Source organism: Antechinus flavipes, chromosome 5 (assembly GCF_016432865.1).
Source record: "Antechinus flavipes isolate AdamAnt ecotype Samford, QLD, Australia chromosome 5, AdamAnt_v2, whole genome shotgun sequence".
NCBI lineage: Eukaryota > Metazoa > Chordata > Mammalia > Dasyuromorphia > Dasyuridae > Antechinus > Antechinus flavipes.
The window spans coordinates 51539426-51553788 of NC_067402.1; the positions used below are offsets into that span (position 1 = coordinate 51539426).

Here is a 14363-nt window from a genome sequence, read left to right on the forward strand (position 1 = left end):
AAAGGAACAAAGAAAGAGGAAATAACAAAAAAGAAAGAGGAAGGAAGAAAAGAAAGGAAGGAAGGAAAGAAAGAAGGAAGGAAGGAAGAAAGGAAAGGAGGAAGAGACAGAAGGAAGGAAAAGAAAGGAGGAAAGAAAACCTCTTCTCACAGATTATATTTCTAACTCAATTCAAAGAAACCCAAAGAAAATATTCATTTCAAGTGATAAGCACTATGAACACTTACTATATACAAGGACAGCTTGACTTGCATCCATGATTACTTAGTTCATTCAATTTTTAATTTAACATATTTAAATGTATCTAAAATTGAACATTTCTAAATGTTATTAAGCTCTTTTTGTGGTGAAACTTCCAGCAATCCCGTTTTGGTCAGACAAGTGAAGTTCTTTACTGTATGCATCAATGAAGAACCAGTGCTAAGAGTAGCCAAGGGGACTCGGCTTTTAACTGAATTACATGTGTCCACCCTGGCACAGGAGACAGCCCTTTCTCACTGCTCTCTATACATGTTGCAGATGTTAACATAAGAAAAGGCATCTGGGGAGAAACAGCCCCAATTATAATATACTTCAGGTTTTAATAGAAAACAGATATCCCTTGCTTTCACCCTCACTTCCCTTTAGTAAACTGATTTCCCACAGAGTTTTAACCAAAGCTAAGCTGTTCCTTCACTAGTCAAAATTAAGGACTTTCTCAATAGCCCCGTGCTAAGGTTCCTTGCTTTGGGGATGATCCTTTGGTGTTCACACTCTTTTATTTTGTTTCTCATTAAAAAAAAAATACATCCTAAAACAAACTTTTATCTCAAATTCAGCAAAGCAAAAGCATTCATGCTATTAGATCTTGATTTAAAAATGTTTTTTTAAGTTTTATAAACAGTTTAAACTTAACATATTAAATTTTACAAAATATACATTTTCATCATATTAGCAGAAAGCCATGTAATTACCTTTTCCATATGTTCATAATTTTCCAGCTAATTAGCACAAAACAAAATAAAATGTGCTTCTTTGGGAAAAAAAAAACACCATACAGTATTTATATAAGTTCTGAACATTTTTTCAATAAGAATTAAGCACCTACTATGTGCCAGTTTCTGTGCTTTAAAAATATTATCTCATTTGATCCTAACAACAGCCTTAGGATTATTATATCTCATTTTATGAGGAAACTGAGGCGGGTAGAAGCTAAATGACTTGCCTAGAATCACACAGCTTGTGAGTGTCACAGACTAGATTTGAACTGACATTTTCCTGACTTCGGGCCAGGTGCTCTATCCACTGTATCACTTACCTATCTTTAATAGATTTTTAGCAGGTCAACATTTCAAAAGATCTTTTTGATTGTGCTTCTTAGATCCTTGGATTTGGCTTCATCAATTGGTGCATCCAAAAAAATTCATCACCTTCTCACCTGACTTCTGGCAATGAATCTCCTTAAGGGTAGATAGGCTCCTTCTTGTGTTACCCCTTAGCCCATATCCAAAGTCTTTCCAATTTAGTAGCATCTGCTAGAATTTATGGGCAGCTAGGTGGCACAAATGCCACAAAATGGGCTGATTCTGATGAGGTCATTTAACTATCAGGATAATAGAATCCTCATAATAGTACAACAAACACAGGAGTATAATAGGTCTTTTATCAGCAGTCCTAAATGGAACATCTATGACCTTAAAATGTTTACTTTAAAAAAATCACTTTGAATATTTTTAGTTGAGAAATAGAAGTTTTGGGACTTAAAATGGAGCATTGGACTCAGAATCAGGAAGACACATTTTCCTGAGTTCAAATCTAGCCTCAGATGCTTATAAGCTGTGTGACCTTGGGCAAGGACCTGGTAATCCAGAATGATATGACTGAACAAAAACGATAACAAAGAAGATTCCTCTTGTCCTTATCCACTATTTTACTATGGAGCATAAGGATAAAGTAAGTATATTTCTAAACAGAACTGACACACATCTAGATCTGGCAACCATTCCTTAAGGTACTTAACATTTTTCAAATGTTCTTTCATTAACTTACACCATAAATAATTTAATCTGTAGTCAACCATTAGACAATCTCTAATGAAAATTGAAAAACATTGCCTCAACGGTAGCAGACATTCCAGGTAGTTCTCACAGGATTGATGACATATTTTTGGGTAAGAACCAAGAGAAAGGACTAGGCTTGAGAAAGTTGATTGGAAAAGGGAAAGGCATATAACATGAAAATATATGGACTCCAAATCTTTGTACTCTCCCTATTAAAAGTATTAAGGAATTTTTAAAGCAATTATAAAAAAAATAAGCTAGACCAATCATTTGTACAGCAAATTCCAAAAGTGACCAAGACAAAAGCAAATGGCAAAGACCAAACTTTATTTTGTTGATGGGGCAATGGCTAGAAGGCCAAATCTGGAGTTAGGAAGACTGGAGTTCAAATCCAGCTTCAGACACATACTAGCTGTGTCACCCTGGGCAAGTCACTTAAGCATGTTTGCCTCAGTTCTTCATCTGTAAAATGAGCTGGAGAAGGAAAGAGCAACTACTCTAGTATTTCTGCCAGTATCTATCCAAAATGGGGCCACAAAATTGAATATAACTCAAATAACTGCACAACAACAAAGTAAATTATTGTTCATAGTTGTTCTTATTATTTCCCTCTATTGGATGTCATTTCTGCTGACTCAAGGCAAAACACATAGGATCATGATTGTTCCAGAACTTGGAGTTGCTCTGCCATTCTCTGGGGGTATTTGAGTGAATCCTGAATACATGCTAATTTTGTGGGGCTACAGAGATTTTAATGTCACAGTTGCAGAGCTCACGCCATTGAGTTCTTTCCATTGTCATAGATTGTCTGGGAAAACCTGAAGAAGCTTCTGATGTGGGACAAGGAAAGGGGACCTTTCATTACTAGACTATAAAGAAAGTCATCCTCAATGGATGCTCCAACTTCTGGGCTCTGGTAGAATCTTGGGTGGCAATCCTAACTTCTTTTTGATTTGATTTTCATGGGAATCTGTTCTTTCCTTTTTTCCCTGGGAGCATAAAAACTCATTGAACATATGGTCTGCAGACAACTTCTTCTGTTCTCTTAGCTCAATGAAATGAGAAGCAGCCCAAGAAGTGAAGATAGTTCATGATGAAAGAGTGAAAAGAGGTGAAATTCATAAAGGTAAGCAAGGTCAATAATATTTGGTAGACTAAAAATTTTTTTGAAAAGTAGAGGCCGTGCATTGAAAAAAATTGGCAAATTCTCCCATAGTACCAAGTCCTCCATTTAAATGTACTATTCTGGGGAGTAAATATTGCAAGAATTGTCCAAGTACATTTTTAAAATAACCTTTAAATTCTGTGTATAGGTATTAAAGTGCTTTCCATTTTTCAAAAAAGTACAGTTGAAAAAGCCTTCTACTGTGAGGCAGGAAGCTAAGGTCCCTATTCTAGCTTTTATATTAACATGTTGTGGGCTTTAGGTAAATGACAACTTCTTGGGAAAATCATTCCCTTACTCCTGGGCTCAGGTCTTTCAAAGGAAGGAAGCATCTTTCTAAAAGGAAAGGTGTGGACTCAATGATCTCTAAGACCCAATCCTACATTATTAGTTATTGGGGGAAAAGGGAAGCAAATAAGGGGTTGGGCTTGAGAGATGAGCTTCAAGGCCCCAATTAATACCTAATTTCAGGAAGAAGCAGGCATTTACTCACTCTGCTCAGAAAAGAATTCTTGAGACCTATAGTCTGGTTCATTTTTCCTTGAGAGAAAATCACAGTGAGTTGTGTAGGAGGATAGAGATAGTGAAATCAGGTAAATGGTATAAAATATTTGCAATGGCACACCTATGCCGATCTGGCTTTTCTCTTCCTGTCCCCTTTTGCTGTGTCTTTGAGACTGTGTGAGGTATATCTGCTTCCCACAGATATGGCAGAATCGATTAGGGACAGGACCCGGAATCTGGAATTTTTTGATCCAAATTCCTCCTCCATTCCTAGACACTTAGTAACTGTGTGATTTTTGGACAAATCCCTTAACTTCTCTGTGCCTCGGTTTCCTCATCTATAAAAAGAGGAAGTTGAATCTGGTTCCCTTTAGCTCTGAATCTGTGATCTACATCAAGTTCTAGGCAGTCCCAATCTGGACCAAAACTATATTTAAGTGGGTCTAGCTGAGTAATGTGAATCTATTTGAATGACTGGCCTGAGAGTTACATGTTAGAACTTCCATGATTGATCTAAATTTCCTACCATTGGGGGAAGATCCGCCAGTGATGGACATCTTCGGGAAACCTTATCATAGGCTTTCTTCCTTCTTTTTTTCTAGTATTAAAAGCATCTCAAAAATATCAAACTTAGAAGTGGCTCCAATTATGAAGAGTGTGTTTGACTAATTCTTGCTTCTCCCTGGATTTGGGATCTTTTGCTTTCCTCATTCCCCTTTAGGAATCCTTAATTGATAAATGAAAAAGCATTTATTAGGTGCTTTACACATGCCAAACTGTATCTTAAAGGAAAGGGAAACATACATGAAAGTGAATCTGTGAGTCCCTGAACTGAAAGGGCTTACATCCTAATTTAGGGAAACAATCCATCTAGGGCAGTGGGGAAAGGAGAGGAATATGTTGGTTTTGAAAGTTAAAGGGATGGGGCACAATGGATAGAGCACCAGCCCTGAAGTCAGGAGGACCTGAGTTCAAATCTGGCCTTATTAGCTTTATCATCCCGGGCAAGTCACTTAATCCAGTTTGCCTCAGTTTCCTCTTCTATAAAATGAGCTAGAGGAGGAAATGGCAAAGCACTTCAGCATCTCTGCCAAGAAAATTCCAAAGGGGATTACCAAGAATGGGACAAGACTGAACATCAAATGTGAAGAATGAAACATAGTATGAGACTTGTCCTATTCTCTCTAGTTGCTTGCCAAGCTCCCTGGGTTATTGTGAAGATTAAATGAGAAAATATTTGGGCATATGATAAACTTTTAATAAATATTCCTTTCTATATTCCCTCCCTGCCTCCTTCCTTCCTTTCTCTTTCTTTCCTTTCCCAAAGATAACTTCTATATGATTTTTGTATATCTGTATGAGAGCATTTTACCCAACATCATGCAATGATCAGCTAGGATAGACTTAGCTCTTCTCAGTAATACAATGATACGAGAAAATTCTGTAGACTTGTGATGGAAAATGCCATCCACATCCAGAGAGAGAACTCTGGAGACTGAAAACAGACTGAAGCATTCTATTTTCATTTTTTTTGTGTGTGTTTTTTCTTTCTCATGTTTTTTTTCTCTTTTGTTCTGATTTTTCTTATACAACATGATAAATATGGAAATATGTTTAAAATGTTTGTACATGTATAACTTGTATTAGATTGTTTGCTGTCTTTGGGAGGGGGATGCAAGAGAGGGAGGAAGAAAGAATTTGGAACTTAAAATCTTACAAAAATGAATGTTGAAAATTACCTTTACATATGTTTAGAAAAATAAAATACAACTAACTGGGGGGAAAGATATTCTCTTCTACACTGCAATGTATACTCTTTAAGGGCAGAGACTGCTTCAAATATGTCTTCATATTCATATTCAGCTCCTAGCAGTACCAGGCACATAGAAGGTGCCAAATAAATGTTTTATTGACTAATTGAGAAGCTCTAGGTTTTGACACAGACTGTCTGAGTGACCCAGAGTATTTTCTTTAATTTCTCAGTGGGCAACACTACGGCTCTTATATTGCAGAACAGTTGCTGATCTGCCTTCATGGGAATTATCTATGCCAGTTAAAATCATAAGTGCAACCAAGAAAAACAAAAACAAAAATTCCAAGGTATTGTGCTATGTCCTATGGATGCAAACATAAAATAGTTCCTACCATCAGGGAGTCCCCATTTTACTGGACAATTACAAATAAGTTATAATGAGAGAAGTAAAGCAAGGAAAGAATATCCCTAACCCAGAAACAGGGATCAGGACAACATCAGCAGCAAAGTGACACTGGCATGAAAGTTAAAGCAATTTAAGAGTTCAGAGTCAGAGATGCACAAGGAGCAATTTCCAGGTTCAGGAGACAGCTTGAGTGATACATGGAAGCCAGAGAGGCAAGTTTAGGAAACTTGTAGAGTGGTTTGGCAGGAACAAAGAATGTGTGAGGGGAAATAATGTGAAAGGGGGAAAGGGCTAGGAAGGATGATTGGAGCCAGATTGTTGAGGGCTTTAAAGGCAAAAATAGAAAGTTTGCATTTCATCCTGGTGATAAGATTTTGCAGCAAGGAATTGCCGTCTTGACCTGGGTCTTTACAAGATTACTTTGGTAGCTGTATGAAGAACTAGGGGAGAGCTGGAAGTGGTAGGACAAAGAAGGAGGCAATAATCATAGTAGAATATAAATTTCTGAAAGGCAGAAGCTGGGTTTTTTCCATCTTTGCCTTTGTAGCATCTGTGCTTAGCAGAGACCTTTGATAAGAAGTTATATACCTGTATCAGATTTGGGGAAGAAAGAGGTAAGGGAAAGAGAGGGGAAAATATGGAAGCAAAGTTTTACAAAAATGAATGTTGTAAACTATCTTTACATGTAATTGGAAAAATAAAGCATTATTGAGAAAAAGTAAATATTATCTAATTTAATTGAATATATATAATATAAATTGTTATATAATAGAATCAAATTATTAATAATTGAATATCCCAGACATGAAATAATGAGGGTCTGAACCTTTGTTACTTGAAACTGAGTTACCTTGTGAATGGAGAGAAAAGAGAAGATAAGAGAGATGTTGTGGAGGTAGGAGTGAACAAGATTTAATAATTAATTGAATATAGGATATGAAGAATAGGTAATAATCAAAAATAATTCTGAGGTTATGCATTTGGGCAGGAAGGAGAATAGAAAAGTTTGAAGGTACGGGCAATCACAGGATAATAGATTAGTGCTGGAAGTAAGTGATCCAGTCCTTTTATTTTATACATGAGGAAATTGAAGCTCAGGGAAGTTAATTGAGCTACTCAGAATTACCAAGGTAGTAAGTAGCAGAAAGAATCTGAACACAAATTTTCTGATTTTAAAGCCAGTGCTACTGAAAGTTGTGTTTCAGCCATGTGGAGTTGGAGATGTCAATGGGATCTCCAAGGGAAAGTATACAATAAGCAGTTGGTGGGATGGGGACTGAGTTAAAAACAAAATTTAGGGCTGGGTACAAAAATTTAGAATTCATCTGGGTAGATATGGTAATCAACCTGTACTAGACTTATTGTTAGCAGCACTCCCTAAGACTCACTTGATTTCATCCTCCAGGATGTCCGGCTCACTGATCACAGATCAGCAACCACACCATCATATTTATCAGTTACCCAATGCATCCTGAGCCACTGCCAGGAATCTCGATCTGTGTCCTGCCACTGGACTTCTGATGACTCTGGAGGAGAGAGTGAGGCTGATGACTTTGCACAGTTCTGTCCCACGCACGTCCAATTCATATTCAAGTCATGATATTCACCCAGATATCAAAATATCATTAGTCTTCTTTGAGAACAAAGGATGAAGAACAGCAGCAATTGACCTATTTTGCCCTAGTGATGATAGTGAAATTTATACATCCTTCTGTTGTATTCTCTTATTGCAGGAATTATTACTTCCCAGTGGAATAATCTTCTTTCCACTTGTGGGCAAACATAAATATCTAGAAATACTGAAAACCACAAGCCGGTTACAGTGAGACTTGACCCAAGATTGAGGTTTGTCTGCTATCCATTTGTCAATTCTTTTCTCCTTGATTTTCTTTTTTCACTTGGTTTTTATCAAAAGGTTATATGTATATATCTGTTGAGTAAGTTGAGGGAGAAACATGGAGTTGCCAGCAGCTGATTTTATTTTATAAGAGCTACAGGTCTTTCAATTTTTTCAAACAAAATTTGGTACAAACTTCTCTCTCCTCTATCCAACTGCCTGAGTTCCCAAATATCTGGTTCTTGCCCTAATATCAGAAGGAGGTGCCCAAGGCTTGGAGCCCAAGAAAATGACCCAATTAGTAATATTAGGTGGGAGAGGGGATGTTTTGCCAGTACAGTTCCTCCATTCTCCAGCTCTTCATTCTCAACATCCGTGTGTTTATAATTTAAGAAAATTTTTACAGTATGGGATATTTTTTTGATTATATCTAAGTTTTCTGGAGTAAATTATGATGTTCTTGAATGTCCAAGAGAGAAATTTTTTCAATGAGCCAAACTACTATTTTAATAGTATATAGATTGAAATAGAGAGATAGATGGATTGTTGTTTATCCTTTAGTCATGTCCGCTGACTCTTTGTGACTTGGTGGACCAAATAAGTGTCCATGAGGTTTTTGTGGCAAGGATATTGGAGTGGCTAGACATTTTCTTCTCCAGTTTTCTGCAGGCAGGTGTTAAGTGATTTGCCCAGGGTCACACAGCTAGGACGTTTCAGGTCAGATTTGAACTTTGGTCTTTCAAATCCCAGGTTCAGTACTCTTATCCACTGCAACACCCAACAAGCACTCCCCCGCCCTCCATTTCCTACCCCACATCTCCACTGAAAACAAAAAAGGAAAAAAATCCCTTGAAACATATGTGAGAAAAATGGGAAACTAAATGAAGTGCTTCCCATTTACAGAATGGCTAAAAATATAGCATTTGAATGCAACACAATGCTATTGTGTTATGAGAAATAAAGAGAGACCAAAGTGAGGTTTCAGAGGAAACTGGGAAAATTGCTGATTTTTTTAAACATTCTTTAATCTAGCTTTCTCTCAGCTGGTAAGTATACTTCAAAGATGGAAAAGCATGAGGACCCATCATATGTTTTAGATAGAGTAGGGAATGATTGAATGTGTAAGTCATTGTCCAATGGGTTAAACCGATCCTTTTGTCATCAATCCTCATTAACACTTTGGTGAAATCAATTTCTTTATTTAGAAATTATTATTTATTTCTGAACTATTTATCTAAATGAATCTATTTAACAAACATATGTCAGCTATTATAGCTGAAGAATGAACTAGGGCTAATATCCATGAACAGAGAACCATTATTAATCAATTGATTAAAGTAAAGTTTATGTTTCTATCATTTTCTATGACCATGTGTTTATTTGAAAGGAGGTCACCTTACTCTATCTAGTGCTTGAAATTCCCAATGATGTATGAATTGCATAAGCCTGGAATTCTTTTAGTGAGGGCTATCTCACTATGAAACTGAAGGAAGCCAAGAGTCAATTGAACAAATGATTATCCTTTTTGATGTATTTATAAATGGAATCCTAATTAATCTGCTAAGAATTGTCACCTCTTTAGGAACATCAGCCAAAGATGATTAGCTGTCCTCAGTATATACAAACACATTTAGTAGTTAATTTCCCCACTAATAGAAGACATATTTCATGGAAAGTTATTGTGAATGTACATTCATTTCCCAGACTTTAGAATCTTGATTTCATCATAAGCAATATCAATGATGCTCTATCCTTTCCCCACTCCCCACTCTGAACTCCAAGTTATATTCCCCCTACTCTGATCCTATTAATTTTCAATTCTTACTAATACCTTACCAATAATCCACTTTCTCAGTTCTTTCTCCTTAACTACCAACAACTTCTAAAGGAAGTCAAAGACCTGGTTCTTTTGTTCTACAACAAATGCATACTACTAATTAACATTAACAGGGTCCTTGCCATTGCACAACAATCTATCTGATTCATCTCCCATCATGTTTTACACAACAGCTGTTTCATTACTCCTCCTTCCCCAAGTTCACAACTCAACTCCTATGATCTTCTTGTTGAGCAGATAACCTTATCTCCTTCAAGGAATCAAGAATGTAGGAGTTATGTTTAAAAAGACTGTTAAAAATCATCTAATGTAACCTTTGGCTTTGTGGGGCAGGGAAACTGAGGTCCAGATTAAGCACGTGATTTGGTCAACATCAAAATTAGTTAGAATTATAACCTAAATCCTCTAATTCCAATTTCCTCTCTTACAACACATTGGACACAACATCATGTTGCCATCTGGTCATGAGATTACACATTTCTAAACCTGCATCCTTTGTGTTGTTGCTGAGTTATTTTTCAGTCATGCATGACTCTTCAAGACCCTATTTGGGGTTTTCTGGGCAAAGATACTGGAGAAATTTGCCATTTCCTTCTGTAGCTCATTTTACAGATGAGGAAACTTAGAGTTAAATGACTTGTCCACGGTCACCTAGCTAGTAAATGTTTGAGGTCAGATTTGAACTCAAGAAGAAGAGTCTATGCACTATGGCACCCCCTAACTTCCTCTCTCTGTGTCCTTATCCTCCCTCTAATTCATTTGTTTCAGAGGATCAAGTGGCTGTTATCATTACACAGGTTAAACTCCTCCAGCCATATTCTTGATCCCATTTTCTTCTATATCTTCCAGGCTGTTGCAGCAATGATTCATCATCTTTTACCTTCATTCTCTCACTAATTACTAGTTCCTTTCTTGGCCCAGATTTCATCTGTACAACTTGTATATACTAGATTTGCAGTTTCATTAGTAATCATCTTTTTAAATTATATATTTATTATATATGTGTATATGGTATTTATTATTACTTATGATATATGTGTATATTATATTATACAACTTCATGTTTTTATTATATGTTATATTTTTATTTATTATGGAAATGCTTGTTTTATTCCAACAATTAAAATTAAAAGATAAAAAACAAAGAAAAAACACAAAAGAAATTAAAATCTTCTCTTGACTCTGATATCCTTTCCTATTATCATTCACTATTCGTCTTCCCTTTCACTATTAAACATCTAGGTAGGGGCCTTATTACTTACTGCCTTCCATTCCTCCATACCCACACAATCTCCAGTGCTCTAAAACCTAGCTCCTTTTCTCACCCACCACCAGGCTGGAACTGCTCTTCATAAGAGCCTCAGTGACATTTCAGTTTCCAAGTCCCAAACTGCTCTGCCCTTCTCCTCTTTAGCTACTCTATGACATATGATACTTAAACAGCCCAGTTTTTCCCCCTGGCTTCCCTAACACTTATCTTTTGGGAATTGCCTCCTCCTAATCTGTTTAATTTTATTAATTTTATTCATCTGTCACCTCATTAATTTTATTGACCTGTCCATCACCTTCCCCAACCCCTGGGAAGGGGTATCTCACAAACATTTAGCCTAGCTATCTCTTTTCCTTCATGATTTTTATTAATTTCCATGACTTGATTTGTACTTCTATCTAAATGACTCCCAAATCTATATAACCAATCTAATCATACACCTCAAGTTCTTCTACTAAGTTCTATTTCCATTTGCCTCTCAGATATTCCCACCTGGAATTCTCCTGTAATTTTACACTCAATATTTCTAAAATTGAATTTTCAGAGTCATAAAATGTAGGTATTGGAAAGTAATCAGAGGCTAAGACTTGAATCCAGATCTTTCTGGCTGGATCTCTGGTCACTATTGCACAAAGCCTTTTATACCTATTTTTTATATGGTATAAAATTTTCTTAAAGAGCATATGAATTAAATAGGACCATTCAGCAACCAAGCATAAAGAAGTGGTATTTGATCAAATATACCATCAAAGTGACTCTGAAGTTTGCATCTAACATTTTTAATTCTTCCCTTGTTTTAACTTTAACAAATGAGAGGTGAATTCTTTGATCCCTTAAAGGATCTGATGTTTAACTCTGAAGAGCCTTAGAGCTATCCACTGACTTTCTGAGAAGTGAATCCAAGAATATTTATTTTGCTAGCCTCTTTTTAAAAATTTCATTTTTAATTTATGGAATAAAACAAAGATGTGAAACTGCAAATTCACTATGCACAACTTGCTATTCTTTTCAAATATAGGACAAAATTATCATTTCTTTTTTTTTCTTCCTTCCCCACTCCCACCCACCACCTTAGAGATGATTTCTATACACATTTCTATGTATCAATTCGTTTTCTGAATGCAGATAGCATCTTTTTTCATATGGCCTTTATAATTTTGGGGGCATTTGTAATAGACAAAATACCTTATTTGCTCAAATTCATTCTTAAAACAATATTGCCATTATTGTATGCAATGTTCCCTTGGTTTGCTAACCTACTAACTTTTTTGTTTCCACCAAAATTTCCCTGTGACAAATATGGGTGTTAGAAAAATAGGTTGTTGGGGGGAAGGTTAGGGTTAGGGTTAGAGTCAGGAGGCACAAATTTAGGGCAAATTTAGGGTTAGGGTTAGGGAGTGGGGAGGCTGTCATTTAAACTAGATTGAAGGAGCACAGATTTTGGATCATAGGAACAAAAAGGAAGATGATAGGAAAAGAGCTCCAAGGGACCTCAGTGGCTATGGTGTTTAATTTCCTCATTTTACAGATAAAGGAGAAGCTGGGAAGGTTGAGGAATATGCAAGCATCCCACAGATACCAAATGGCCATCCCAGGATGACTTCTCCCATCCCAACTCGGGTATCACTTTCTGGAATCCAGCCTTTTCCTGAGGTTTACATGGAACAGAGACCACTTGTACAGAGCTCTGGCTAGACAGATCGCCAGCCCACCAAGGGCAGGAACTGTGTTTCATTTTGGTTGGTTTGTCAGTGGCCAGCCCAGCGCCACTACTCTGCACCCCTACTTTCTGCTCATCGATAAGGTTTCAGTGAGCTCTCCGTGCCCGTCTAGACAAGTAGCAAGAGCCGAGTTCCGAACCAAGCCAAGGTTTTTGTGCTTTTCTTCCAGAAAGCAGCAGCAGCTGCTGCGCACAAGGTTTCTGCCAAGTGCCTGGGAGCCTGTTCCATCACGCAGACGTCCAGCTCCTTGAAAGAATTTTGCAGATTAAGCAACAGGCGCCTGATGCTCCTCCAGCTCAACTAGCCGTCGAGTGGGTCTGTTTCCCATTTCTGTGTGGAAGTTCAAGGACTTCCTCTTTCTAATGTTTCCTCAGACAGTGCATGTTAGAGTGATGGCTGTCTCCTTCGTCTCCAAAGGAGCATTCCTTTGTCACAAACACCATGGAAGGCATGGAGCGAGATTTATTAATATAATTTATTTTATTTTAATTTAAAATGTATTAATATAATAAATATTAATACAAATAAATGGGATTTATTTTTTATGACCAGGTTCTTTCTGATGGTTGTTGCTTTATTCAAATCATTTAAGTCCTACTGGCCATTACATGGCTCAGTCCATAGAGGGCGGGGTCTCAGTCAGTAGAAGTTAAATTCAGAGGATTAACAGCTGTGTGATCTTGGGCAAGTCACTTAACCCTTTTCTGCTTTAGATTCCTCCACCATAAGATGGGGGAATAATAGCATCTATCTTGAGAAGATAAAAGAAATAACATCGTTAATATGAGCTTCAGTGTCCACATCTGTTGTGAGCCTAGGTAATCTCTAAGCTTCTTAACCTGGGGTTACCTTCCATATTCAACTGGTTGCCAACTCTTGTTTATTCGATTTCTATAACATCTTCCACTGATCCCCCATTTTCCATTAATGAGACTAGCACTCTGTCAGGTCATCTTTTGCCTGGAGTTTCACAATTATTTCCCTATTGGTCCTCAAGTCTCTTCCCCACTCTCATCTACAAAACTCCTAATGAGATGTTCCTAAATCCCAAGGTTCATCCACATCATTCCTCTGCTTGAAAAAACTGCCTGTCATGGATGGCTTCCTACAATCCAATAAATATTTATTAATCATTAATGATTATTCAACCTGTAACTTCTAGAAGATAATACAAATTCCTGATTGGCATTTGAAATATTTTATAATTTGGTTCCAACCAACATTTCCAGATTTGGTCTATGTTCCTCTTGTCCATGGATTAACAGACTCCAGCTATTGGTTTATCATCTGTTCCTTTTGCATGAGGACATCCCATTTCTCTTTCTCTCTTTCCAGGCTGTCTCGTGCCTTGGTCCTCCCTTCTCACTTTTGTATTTTTAGGATTTCTAATATCCTTCAAAAGTTCATTCAAGAAGCTCCTTTTGTATCAGTCTATCTTAATTTATACCTCATTCCCTCAATGTCGACACCTAATTACTTCCTAATTACTGTATCTATTTTGCATTTAGTTATTTCCCCTGATAGAATGTAAGTTTCTTGAGGACAAGTACTATTTTTAAAAATATTTTATCCTCAACATGTTGTATAGTTCCTAGAACATATTTATGCATAATAAATACATGTGGTTTCATTGATAAGTTAGAAGGTATGCAGAAGAAATAAACAGGATGGTGCTGAAAAGTCAGTAAATCTTGGCTTTTGAAGAAAGGTTAAAGAAACCAAAGTTGTTAAACCTAAAAAAGAGATGTATTATGGGAAATGTTGCCTTAAAATATTTGAAAAGTGGTCACGGGCAAGATTTGTTCCATTGGCCTCCCTGGAATAGAACTAT

General features: G+C 36.8%; 1 protein-coding gene across 1 annotated transcript in view; it reads right to left on the minus strand.

Moving 5' to 3' along the window:
• ITGA8 (integrin subunit alpha 8) overlaps positions 1-14363 on the minus strand; it is a 209487-nt gene that overhangs the window by 183100 nt on the left and 12024 nt on the right. The gene's annotated exons all lie outside the window — the stretch shown is intronic.